This window comes from Pithys albifrons, chromosome 2 (assembly GCF_047495875.1).
Source record: "Pithys albifrons albifrons isolate INPA30051 chromosome 2, PitAlb_v1, whole genome shotgun sequence".
Lineage (NCBI taxonomy): Eukaryota > Metazoa > Chordata > Aves > Passeriformes > Thamnophilidae > Pithys > Pithys albifrons.
Genome location: NC_092459.1, coordinates 32,897,684 through 32,910,987, shown reverse-complemented (window position 1 = coordinate 32,910,987; position 13,304 = coordinate 32,897,684).

The following is a 13,304-nucleotide window of genomic DNA, read 5'->3' as shown; positions in this document are numbered from 1 at the left end:
GTATGAAGCTCCCAGCAGATATCTGGCAGGTTAAAGTCACCGACAAGAACAAGGGTTGGAGATTTTGAGACATCCCCCAGCTGCTTGTAGAATAATTCATCCCCTTAATCATCCTGGTTGGGTGGTCTGTAACAGACACCCACAAGGGTGTCAGCCTTGTTGGCCTTGCCCCTGATTCTGGCCCACAGGTGCTCAACCTTGTCACTGCTGACCTCAACTTCAACAGAGTCAAGAGACTCTCTAACATATAAAGCCACCCCTCCACCTCTCCTTCCCTGCCTGTCTTTTCTGAAGAGCTTGTAGCCCCCCATAGCAGCACTCCAGTCATGTGATTCATCCCACCACGTTTCTGTGACAGCAACTATGTCATAGTTTTCCTGCTGCACTATGGCTTCCAGCTCCTCTTGTTTGTTTCCCATACTGCGTGCATTGGTGTACATGCACTTCAGCTGGGCCATTGATTTCATTCTCAACTCGGGCTCTATGCCCTTAGGCTTATCTCTGGAGAGCCCAGTTGCCGTCCCTTCCCCCTTCAAACCTAGTTTAAAGCCCTCCTAACTAACCCTGCCAACTTATGGGCTACAGTTCTTTTGCCCTTCCTAGATAAATGAAGCCCATCTGCTTTGATGAGACTGGGCAACACAGAGTTTGCGCCATGATCAAAAACCCCAAAATTTTGACGATAGCACCATCCCCTAAGCCACCTATTGGTAAGCTGGGCTTTCCTAAACCTCTCCTCATTCATCCCAGCTAGCACAGGAACTGAGGCAATTACTACCTGTGCTCCTGTCCCCTGAAGAGATCGGGTCAGTGCCTTGAAATCTTTTTTTAATTACTCTGGTACTCCTTTTATTAATGTCATCACTTCCAACATTGACAACCAACAGTGGGTAATAGTCTGAGGGTTGGATAAGCTTAGGAAGTCTTCTGGTAATATCCCTCACCCTGGCCCCAGGAAGGCAGCAAACTTCCCTGTGGGACGGGTCTGGCCGACATATAGGGCCCTCAGTTCCTCTCAGAAGGGAGTCACCGATTACAACAACCCTTCTCTTTTTTCTCTTACCTGTAGTTGTAACCCGTCCGGTAGGCTGGGGGTAACCAGAAGATCTTGTAGATAGATCCTCCTCCTGACTGTCCTCCAACAGACTGCCCGAGTCCAGGGCCATATACCTGTTTTTTAAGGGCACCCTGGCAGGTGAAAGGGGTCGAGAGGGGGTGTTTTTGCCTCTACGACCAGGCACCTGTTTCCATTCATCCCCAACCCTATGGTTTGTTCCGTCTGCCTGATGGCAGAAGGGGCTGGGCTTCACCACCTCCTGCTGGGCTTCCTTAGGAGTGGAAAGGGTGTGACTCCACCAGTCAATTTCCCTTTCACTCTCCCTTATGTTTCTGAGCCTATCGACCTCTTCCTTTAGCTCTGCCACCAGACTCAGCAAATCGTTCACCTGCTCACATCGTATGCAGGCGCTTCTCATACTGTCCTCTGGTAGTAGGTCCAGGCTCAGACAGTCTATGCAGCCGGAGGCCTGAGTGGCTGCATCCTTTTTAGAGGGTTCTGTCTGTATTGACATCCCTCTACTGGTAACAGGAACAACAGCTTTCATTTTTCTGGGAGGCATGACTGCCTTAAGCTGTGGGGAAAGGTAGAAAGAGACAAAGAAACAAATGAACAGAGGAGAGAAAAAAAAAAAAGCTGCAGAAATACCTAGGCTTCTGCCCTGCCTGTTCGCCCTGCCTGTGCGAACTGCCGTGCAAACTGCCGTGCCACGCCCTCACTGACGTGCCACGCCCCTGTTTGCCCGCTCCTGTTCGCCGCTCCGGGTCATTTACATATTAATAGTGGATATTCTTCATCTGAAGTTCTGCCTACTGCTTTCCAATGACTTCACTTTGACATCTGAAAACAAAGCATACAGGGAGTCTTTTGTGTCCCTGTTGTTGTGCAATGGATGGCAGATAAGCTTTCAGTGTAGCATATATTACTTGAGGGGAAACTTATATTTAAAGATAATGGCTCAGTAGGGAAAAAAGATCTTGCTGATGTTCCCTTTCTGAAAAAGCTGGTGTACCAGTTTATCCTGTAAATCTAATTTATAAATTATCTGTCCACTGTAGAAACAATCCTCAGCATTGCTATGCTCCAGACACTCTTTCTTCCTATAACCCACAGTGAACATACTTTTAGGAAGGCTCAGAAAAATGGTGTTTTAATTTTTCTATTTGTCTTGTAATATATTTGTGTAACTGCTCCTGACACTTTTGCAATTGTGGCTGGAATAACAATCCTACCTTTCTTTCACTTACCCTACCCTTTCACTACCCAAAGCCTCACAAACTCACCAAGTGCCTGTGATCCTCATTGCATTCATTCAAAACACAGCTGCATGCAGTTTGTCTAGAAAGGTCACCAAATTAATTTGGTACCATGATCACAGCCTTCATGACTGTCCTTTTAATCTACAGCACTGCTTCTATCAGCTTTACGCCCTTTAGAAAGAAAAGAACTTCCAACTGAAAAAGTTTTCATCGACATGAATATTTATGAATCTGGGAGACCATTCCCCTTATTTTTTCTTGTACAACAGACAAACATGGGCTACAACTTCTGAGAAGCCACTATCACCAGAGGCTTCACTAACCAGATGTATTTGCAATCTCAGAGTCTAATTTCTCATCTGTGAAAATGGATAAAGGTTTGTTAAAATTGATGGAGAAACACCTAATTTCACCATTTTATTATCTGATTATGATGATCTGATAGAATCAGCATTTCACTTGTCTTAAATACTAGTTGGATTGCTTAGTCACATATGAAACTTTCCTTCCTGCAGGTAATTTATTTTAGCAATTTTTTTTATCCATTATTTTATTTCAGGTATTCCAGAAAAAAATGCAAGAAAGACATTTATAAGTGAATCCTTAAAACACTGGAACTGTATCAGCCAAATTAAGGGCACAAGCAAATGCAAAGTCAATAAATGACCTTTAAATGATGTCTCATAATGAGAAACTGAACTACCATCCTTGATAAATCCAAATTTCTGTCATTCATTGTTTTAGAACTAATAAATGGAGTAAAAATGAGACAGAAAGAAGGGTTCAACAATATTTCTTCAGAAAATTAAAACAAAACCTCACAGTACCTGTAGAAATAGCATGCCTAGCCCTGAAAATGGAAATAAGAGACTATCCAAATGGAGATATTAAAGTATGACATAACTATTTGTCATCTCAAAAGAATAATCCAGTACTGTTCTTTCAAGATGTACTTTTCTTGGTCTGCTGTGTATATTGATATCAGGAGTTTTCCCAGAGGTGTGTATATGCAAAATCTACATTGTAGGATGCTGTTCCTTCTAGAGGAGACAATTAATATCCTTAATGGAGGTGAATGAACTTATTATGGGGGAAGTTCTAACACAGCAGATCTTCTTGTTGATGAAGATTCTGTTCCTTTATACGTGTGGATGCTGTAGTCAACTCTTTATTTAGGGGGATAAATAGACTTGATTTTATATAACCTGCTTGCAACTGAAAGACAACAAATATTCATTATTTTAAAAATCATGCTGATGGTTTTTGCCCGCAGTAGCTGAGCATGATAGAAATAATAAACTAATTTTCATTAAAAAATCTGTGATCAATCCGAATGTTTAGCTTTGGCCAAGAAAGAAAAAAAATAAAAAACTTAAGTGTTATGCTCAAAATGACAAACATATTGGCAAAATCTGAAATTAAGACCTAATCTGGATTAATTATCTGTGCTGAAATCCTGCTATTCTCTTTTACAGAAGAGACATAGAAAAGGTTTGTGAACTTGCTGCATATTCAAAATGAGCTGTGGTCCCAAGTAGCCAAGTTCACATCCCCAAAAATGTCCAAGTTTCAGTCTTCTACCTTGCAATGTGAAGAAAGAATGAATTGGGATCTGTATGAACAGAAATCATTCTGGTGTAAGGTCTATCTGTTGCTCTACTGGACTATAAATGACAATTACTTTTCTGTGATCCATGTTTCGGTGCCCTACTGCCAAGTAAAAGCATACACATATAGTGAAGTTTATTTCCAGTACAAGTCGGCAGCTGCAGAGAGATTATTTATTACACCCTGCCACAGCTCCAACACAGAGTTAACTTGGTTCAGATGATGAACAAATGGTTTGAATTTTGTTCCAAATGATCATGCTAGTGACTACTGACATGGAGCATAACTATTGCCTTTGCAGGAGTGGACATTGTTTGAACAAAAGGCTAAGTTCAAACAGGCGGGATTTTGCCTTTTTTGATCAAGTTCATTATTAGCAAGGGACCTAGACAGGGGAATCCCATATGCCCAGTCATAGAATCACACAGTCACAGAATATGCTGAATTGGAAAGGACCAGTCAGGATCATCGAGCCCAACCTCTGGCCCTGCACAGGACCATCCCAATGATTACACCATATGCCTGAGAGCACTGTCCAAATGTTCCTTGAACTCAGACAGAATTGGTGCTGTGACCACTGCCCTGGGAAGCCTGTTCCAGTGCCCAACCACTCTCTCGGGGAAGAATCTTTTTCTTCATACCCTACCTAAACCTCCCCTGTCTCATCTTCATGCCATTTCCTTAAGTCCTGTTACTGGTCATGAAAGTGAAGAGATCAGCACTTGCCCCTCCACTTTCCCTCGTGAGGCTGTTGAAGACTGCAATGAGGTCTCCCCCTCAGTCTCCTCTTCTCCAGGCTGAACAAGTCAAGTGCCTTCAGCCACTCCTCATACTGTTTCCCCTCAAGGCCCTTCACCACAGTCATTGCCCTCCTTTGGACACTCTCTAAAAGATTAAGGTCTTTTTTATACTGTGGCACCCCAAACTGCACACAATATTCAAGGTGAAGCGGCACCAGTGCAGAGCAAAGTGGGTTACATTGCTTGTATCATTTAGCTATCAAAACTTGAAAGATAAAGAGAAAATAGCTCTTGTTCAATATTATGTGCAGTGCTATGTATCTTAGAGACCTTTAGTATTGACATCTCGGATTAAAATCTTCATCAAGACATGTTACAAGTTATTACCATAATGTCCATTGGCTTTGAAACACTCAGAAAGATTTATGGCAGTAATATGCTGCTTTCAAAGCTTCTTTCAAGCCCAAATTTCACAATAATCAGGTATAGCTGACTGCATATTATAAAACAGTAAAAGAATATTATACTCTTGCCAAAAGCAGCAAACAGTTTTACAGATTTTTGGAAAGAAATCTTTTTCTTACACCCATGCATGACCAAATTAGCCTGTAAAATTAATTTTTAAAAGATCACAGTGAAAGTTTCTGTTGGACAAACCATATAAGAATGAGAGAAATGGAATATAGGAATACAACTGGGGAAGAATCAGACAGTAAAACTTTCTCAGCATCTTCTAGATTGGACAAGTTCATTCTATGACACTCAAAGCAGAGCTGTGGTTAGAAAGATAAAAATGGATAAAGCATAGCTATGACAAACATTCTCCTGACAGAGCCAGGATTTCATTTGCCACAACCAAACCTTTTTCATCCAACAGGGCCATGGAAAGCATCTCTTATGCTAGCAAAAGAAACTGCCTTCAGTAATATGTCTCCCTTTTGTTTAGTGGCTTATAAAATATCCTATGCCTCACACTGCATCTCATGCAGGACTGCAACTTACAATGCCTCTACTTAATTAGTGTAAATATATGGAACATACAAACCAGCAAAGGAATGTAATGGAGAAACAAAATAGTTACAATTTTTAAGGGATGCAAACATTAAAAACAGCTAATTGAAAATGGGCAGGAGCTAATACAATCAGGAAAAAGGAATAAGTGAATTAAATGGAAACCTCAGAGTAAGTAAGAGAAAGTATTTAAGAAGAAACGTACAGCTATGGATAAATATATCAAAAGGTCACTTACTGCTTCTCATTAGAAATGTGTTCTGGAGTAAAACTGTGAGCTAATGATGCTTTTAAATTTTTCTAGGGTATAGAAAATTCTGTGGGATGAAGAGACATGGTGATCTCTTCTGGAAATGCTGCTTAACGTTTATCCTGAGTTGATTCAAAACAAGCCATCCTAGCTTAAAGGAAAAGACTGCTCATCACTGGAAGTTTCAAGAGATCATATGTGTACTCATTCAGATGTGTGCCTGGTGCTTCTGTATCATGCATGGCTAAGAGTAATCCTTAGTGTCATAGCAACTTCTACTATGATTGTTATAATGATCTGGCATTTTAATAGCAACTGAAGGAGTAACTGGCTCACAAATAACTGGGAACACAAGTAGGCAAATACCCATCATGATAGGTTATTTTCCCCCCATTTTGTCAGCCTTTGGAGACTATACTTTTGAAAGTGTTGTTGGTCAAAGTGACAGACAAACCTTTCAGCTGTGGTAGCTGGTGAGATCCAAATGAGCAGACGATGATGGTATGGTGATTGTTTCCAGCTCTGTAAAGGAAAACTCCTGCTGATTTGGGAGTTCCATTTGATGAACACCATATGTCTATACTGAACTTTTTCTTCTATTTATTTTAAATTTCCTATGAAAGCCATTTCTATGTGAAGGGATAAAGAAGCTACGTGCTTAAAAAGAAAATCAAACTGCAGTGCTTAGAAGTATGTTTATTCAACTGTGCAGTTCACTGTTGAAATAGGGATTGACAGACGTTAGCCATATTTTATCACTACTCTCATGAATGCCAGGATTAGAAGTATTCAGAAGCAGCTGATGCCAACAGTAATCTGAGCCATCAGCCCTCAGTTGAACATGTACTGGGAAGATTTATTCTTACTTTTTTTTCATTGTGCTTATTCCAGACTTCCCACAGCAGATCTTAATGAAAAATATTCCAAATTTCAGTGGCAGTTCCAAGAAACTGAGAGATGGAACAAAGTGCATCAAGACTGTGATTCAAGGAAGTGGATACCTGAGATAGGACTTAGGAGAGACATAGGTGCTTACTTTTGATACTGTGATTCTCAAGACATTCTGTCAGCTGCAGCCTAATGCTGGAGAAGTTTAAAATGTGTTGGCAACCTAGTCTTTGACTTCCTAAGCAGCCAAAGCCTGACTTCTCCCCTGCCCAGAACAATCCTCTTTGTGGTAATGGTAATCATAAGCAACCATTCCATGCCTACAACGTAAGAGTGTGCAAAACTTGATCAGCCTTCTTCTGTCTGCCTTGGTTGAAGATGTGAATGCAGTAGGTGATGGGAAGAGGATACACCTGCTCAGGATGGTCTCATGCACAACATGCAGCAGCAATGGCTTTTGTCCTCAGTCTGGCACTGAGTCCCTTCAATACAGCAGTCCAGTCCATGCATTGCTTGGTATGCTTTTGAGATGTTTGTCTGATGAGGGTGAGAGCTGCAAGGCAAACCTGGTTTTGGGGCAGGAGAAAGCTTCTCTTCTGTTACTGAGACTATGTCCTTTTGCCTAAAAATAATTTAAGACTCATTTTAGCATATGGGCTGTAAAATTCTCTTTAATTTCACCAGGGGAGGATTACTAAACCAGCCTACTAGCTCACATATGCCTCATGGCTTGTACAGTGAAGCTCATGGTAGAGAAAGTATCCAAGACTGGTTCTTGATAGAAGGGATTCTTCAGTTTTATGTCTCTTCATGGCTTATCTCTGACATCTTCACATGAACATGCACTCAAACACACACACAAATATTTTATGGAAAATTTTGAGAAAAGCAGAAAGGCTTAAAGATTCCCTCCAGGTCAGTATTATGTTCAGCTGCATAGTCTGCTCATATTCTTGTCACATAATGTTCTGCCTCTGAAAAAGGAATAGACAAAAAGCATCTGATTGATTAATGGGATGCAGTTACACACAGTATCATTATAAATGTGTACAGTGAACTAGTCCCAAACAACATAATATCCAGGCATTTTTTGTTAAAGGATTTAAAAATAACTTTGCTAACGGATATGAAAAAAGTCATAACTTCTCTGTCAAGGATTTGTAGGCAGCAAGTGCAGGTAAAATTCATTGAAATAGTGATTTATTGCAATTACTTAATTTACTTTCAAATCTATTTATATGCATATGCATAGAGTGTGTGGTGTTTTATGAAAGAGGGAGAAATATTTCAATGGTTTTTTTTCTGTACAAATAAAACCCCTGTGAAAGCTTTGGAGGCAGAGGCAAAAGAAGAAAGAAGAGCAGAACTTTCATGTTTTCCAGAAGCATCTTGATGATTTACTGTACCTTGTAAGAACTTAGAGATGACGTTAGAGACAATTTTTTGCCACTGGGGAAAGTTGAATGGGGTTGCTGTGGAGGATTGCTTCAGCAGTATACAGGAGAGAGTTGTTCACCACAGCTGTTTGAGAGATGCCGCTTCTGCTCGAGAGGTAAGGCTACATGCTTCCCCACCTCCCTGAGAATCCTTCTGCTCTGGAACACTGGATTGATCCAGAAATTATGAAAATCTGTTTAATAGCAGTGCAGAAAATGAGTTGCAGAGCCATTTTTAACAGCCAAAATAATTCAGTCGTGACCTCTTCATGTTCCCATAAAACTGTTTTTCCCTCGGCATCAGGAGATGAGTCAGCAGTAGTGATAACAAGAGTTAGAGAAATACTGGAAAAAACAAGTGTCCCAAGTACTTTGGCAGTGAAATATTAAGCTTCAAAGTGATTTCTTCATGGAACATTTTTCTGTCTCCAGCACCACAAATTGACTGACTATAGTAAAGGAAGAAGAAAAAGAGGGAGAGAGAGAGAAAACAGAATTTGGATGATATTTCTCAGTGTCTGCCAATATCTAACATGCTTTTGGAAAAGTTGCATAACACCACCTACCAAGAGAGCCCTGTTCAAATAATATTAGTAATCCTTTCTATTTGGTGCTATGTTTGTGGTTTTGCAGAACTGACCCGCAGGGTCTCATTTTTTGACTGGTGTAACAGGCTGTGTTTTTTCTTAAGCCTATAGGGATGAGGAAATTGTCCTCTGAATGCAGCCTGACTGATCACATGCCTGACCAGAATTTACCATCAATTTACCATCAGCTCAATTATTCTTCCTGTAGAACACTTTGAATGATGGGTAACTTTGAATGTCTTCTTTTGTGAAAGAGAATCTTTCCCTCTGGTGATCAAGCATACAGGTAGGATGTTAAGGAACTTGCAATATGAGTGTTCTGTTTGAAATAATTTAAAGAAGAATTGTTGCCAATATTATTTTCTGGCCCTTCTTTGTGACAATGAGAGACAAAACTGAAGAGACACATTCCTATATGTGAAGTAGTTTACATCCAGGGACCTCTCCAAGGCTGACACCAACACTGCAAATTGCAGCCTGAGTCTGAAGTAGGCAACCTGCCTTCTGAATAACAATCTGGCATGGATGGGACATCATTTCTCTCCTGAGGTTTGGGGCCTACCTGCCATCCACAGCTACTGTCTTTACAGTTCATTTATATAATGGCCCCACCAGAGTTCCCTTGCACAGACATAGGTTGTGCATGGTCATACCACACCTCTGACAAAAATCCTGTCAGGCTGGGCTTTCTCTTGGCTGGGCTATGCTTGTTTGATGCTGGAGGACTTTGCACCCAGTTGCCCTGGATCAGGTCCAGCAGAGGGTGACAAAGATGATTAAAGGACAGAAGCATCTCTAGTACGAGGAAAGGCTGAGGGAGCTGAGCCTGTTCAGTCTCGAGAAGTGATGACTGAGAGGGGACCTTATAAATGTCTATAAGTATCTGAAGAGAAGGTGTCAATAGGATGGATCCAGGCTCTCCTTGGTGATTCCAAACAATAAGACAAGAGGAAACAGGCAGAAACTGAGGCACAGGAAGTTCCACCAGAATATAAGGAGTAATTTTACTGTGCAGGTGATTCTGCACTGGAACAGATTGCCCAGAGAGGCTGTGGGGTCTGGACTTTCTGGACACAATACTGTGCAATGTTCTTTAGGATGATCGTGCTGGAGCAGGAATGTTGGACCAGATGAGCCACTGTTGTCCCTTTCAACCTTATCCATTCTGTGACTCTGTAATCTATCCCCTCAGATCCCTCTGGTGCAGAATTTCCCTATGCTGGTGCACTGTGTAGCTGGGACAAAGAAGCTCTGTGGCACCTACCTGTAGAAATGGAACCATCCAGGGGACTTCCTTGTGATAAACAGAGGAAAGAAGGGGCTTTGGGCATTCTTGAAGGTAGGCAGCAGCTGAACCAGTGTATTGAAACTGCCTTGGAGGGTGAAAAACTGCCTATTTTAACATGCTGCAGAAAATGTTTGTTGCTGTGACTCTAAAGTTATGTTTAATGTAGTAATGAGTCTAAAGGAAGGTGTTTCATAAAGTGTTCCACAAGGCCTTTGCCCTCAATATCTGCTGCTTAAAGACACTAAATGAAAAAAAAAACAAAAAGACTATCGCTATCTTGTTTTATTTTTCTACCTAGCACTGTCCTGTACATGATGTTTGAGAATCTGACTGCACACCAACAAAATTTTTGCCTTGATCCTCTCTCCTCATAGTCATGAGGATGTCTATCAAATTAGATGGGATTTGGATGAAACCTGCTGAGAGGACCATAATGTTCCAGCTTTTTTCAGCCTAGAGCTGTGAGAAATATTCACCACAAAACATAAAAGTTTTCATGGGAGCTTAAGCTGAATATCAAATGCAGGGAGGGATTAAGTGTTGGGTGGGAATCATGTAAAACTCTACTTTTGACTTAATTTTGACCTGAAACCTGGCAATGATCAGATATTTTGACTGAAGTTACTTCGAGGCTACAAATTCAAAAGTTAAAGAAAACCTCAGAAACTGCAAAGGTGGCATGAAGAGGTCAGATTTAACCCAAATACGCCTCAGATTTCATGCTGGAATGAGCTAGGTGCTGCTTAGCCTCTTTGCTTCCAAGTAAACAGCAGTCATACTATTAAAGCATTGCAGTCTATCACAGGAATGAACACAGACTAGTATATTGTCAAGCCTGAAAATGTTCAAATCAGTTTTGTATTCTCAGAAAAAAAGTCATGAACTTTGTGGATAGGAGTGTTACTGGTGATATTCCCTAAGATTTGCTCAAGGGCATTGTTTTGAATCCTAGCTGAGATAGAGCTTTTCTGGATATATAATCTGAGTTGTTCATTGCTGCCATAGGACTGTCCAGCCATCTCAACCTTTGATGTTGAGCAACAACTTGGAAATAATCTTGTGCAGTGTATTTGTGTTGTCCCCTGTTTAAAAAATATTAATTTTTTCTCATTTCATATTGCATTAGGAATGACTACAAAAAATCAACATTCAACAGCAAGTAGAAATAACAACGGGATTTGCCTAGTTATTTTGCCTAGACTGAATTTAGCGGAAAACCACTATCAGATGGAGAAGAGTCTGTGTTGTGTTTGCAGATGAGAATATTCTTGGGAGGAAAAAGCTTTTCTCCATAAAAGTGTTATTGCAGACGATCAGACAAACATTTCCAGCTCTCAGAACAGTCCAAGTTCTGAGAGCTGTAGCTCAGACAGACTCATGGAAAGAAGACAGTCACACACATGTATGTGAATTCTTTCATATGAATAAAAGCACAATAAAAGCAAAGGAACTTTGAGCTGTTGAATCCCAACCTTTTTATCAGAAAAGAATTTTCCGCCTGGAGGCTAAGAACATCTTATTCTCTGCTCTGCTTGCCTCCCTAATTGGAAGCTACAGCATAGATGTGCAAAAAGGGATGTGCTTTGAGCGTACCTCAAGGGTGAGCTGTCTAACCAAAGATAACTGTTTCATCCTGTCTGTTGTGAAAAGAGCTCAACAGAACACCTATTTCATTGCTCAGCAGGGCAAAAGACAGCAAGGAGGAAAGACTCTGACAACTGAAACTGCAATACATTAATATTAATTTTTTTGTGCACAGCATTTTGTAGTCTGCTATGGAGCTATTTGCCTTTAAATTGGATAGCTGAAGTTCCAGCTTTCCGCTTTTGTCACTGCTTCAGACAAAACCACGATTGAAACACTGAGGAAAGAAGACATAAAATTACAGACCACATCTGTTACTTGCTGCAGAGTGGGCTATACTTTCAAATAGTTTCCATCATGCACCTTGCATTTGGGACTTACAGGTGCGCAAATGGAATTAGCAGCTTTCAAAGGCAAGACTGACAGTCTAGCAGTGCTCTCTGCGGGGGAACCATGAAATGTGGTCTGCCCAAAATCCTACCCCCCTGCATCTAGGTGACACCTTTGACATAAGTGGTCATGTTAAAGTAAAAAAAATGTTAAGTCTGTTTCACTGTCAGGAATGCTACGGCTGTACCAATGCCAAATCACTGTCACAAATGGAGCACAGCTCCAGTAGGTATGATGGTCTTCATTTAACAAATTTTAATGTTAGAAATATCCTAGCTATACCCCATGGAGTTATTTGGGTGTTTAAGATTAAGCATATGCATATTTTCTATCTAGGTATTTTGGAAGGATAGAAATATAACCGGACCGAGTCCCAGATGATCCCTTTTCTTGCTGACATTGTTTGTAATTTGAGAGTACTATTTGTCATCAAAGACAAACAAAGGAAGGATGACTCAGTCTCATCGTCACTCAGAGGGGAAGAATTCAAAGGGAATTGGATTTCCCTTTTTATAGAAATCTACAGAAAGGGAATGGAAGTCACGTTTTTCTGAAACTGTGAAATGCAATCCTGTTAAAAACTGGTTTTCTGCAGCTATTATTTGAGTCTGAGTTTGTTAGGTCAAACACAGCTGATTTCTCTCTTATAGAGAAAAGCTGAAGGAAAGATGTGATATTATGGTGAACTGTTTCTTGAGGAAACACACAGTGATTAAAGTCTCACATCTATTCCTCCTCAGAGCAATGGAAAGTACTTTTCAAGTACCAGCAGCACCTCTACCACAACTTTCTGTTACTTAAGCCAAGAGCAAAAGATAAGTACCTTGTAAAGTCCACAGTAAATTCAGTGCAGATAAAAATAACTTTTTTATTAGCCCCACCTCCTCCTATCAAAATCACTGGTGTAATATTGACAGCTTATTTTTCCAATGTTCTTGAAGTCTTGGTGTTTTTTACAGATAGTGAAACTTGTGAAGAAACAATACACTGAACAAAATGATTGAGGAAAATTGGAAGATTACATTAAATGCTCCTCTGGGTAAATAAATGCAAGTTGAAAGGTTCAAGTACTCAGTTCATCAGAGTGTCTCAGAAATATCATACATTATTTTTTATGAACTATCTCACCATGAACAAGCTTGATGGATGGTGACAAATTAGCCATAAAGCACCTCACAAATAGCAAAAGGCTTTTAATTTCGAGAA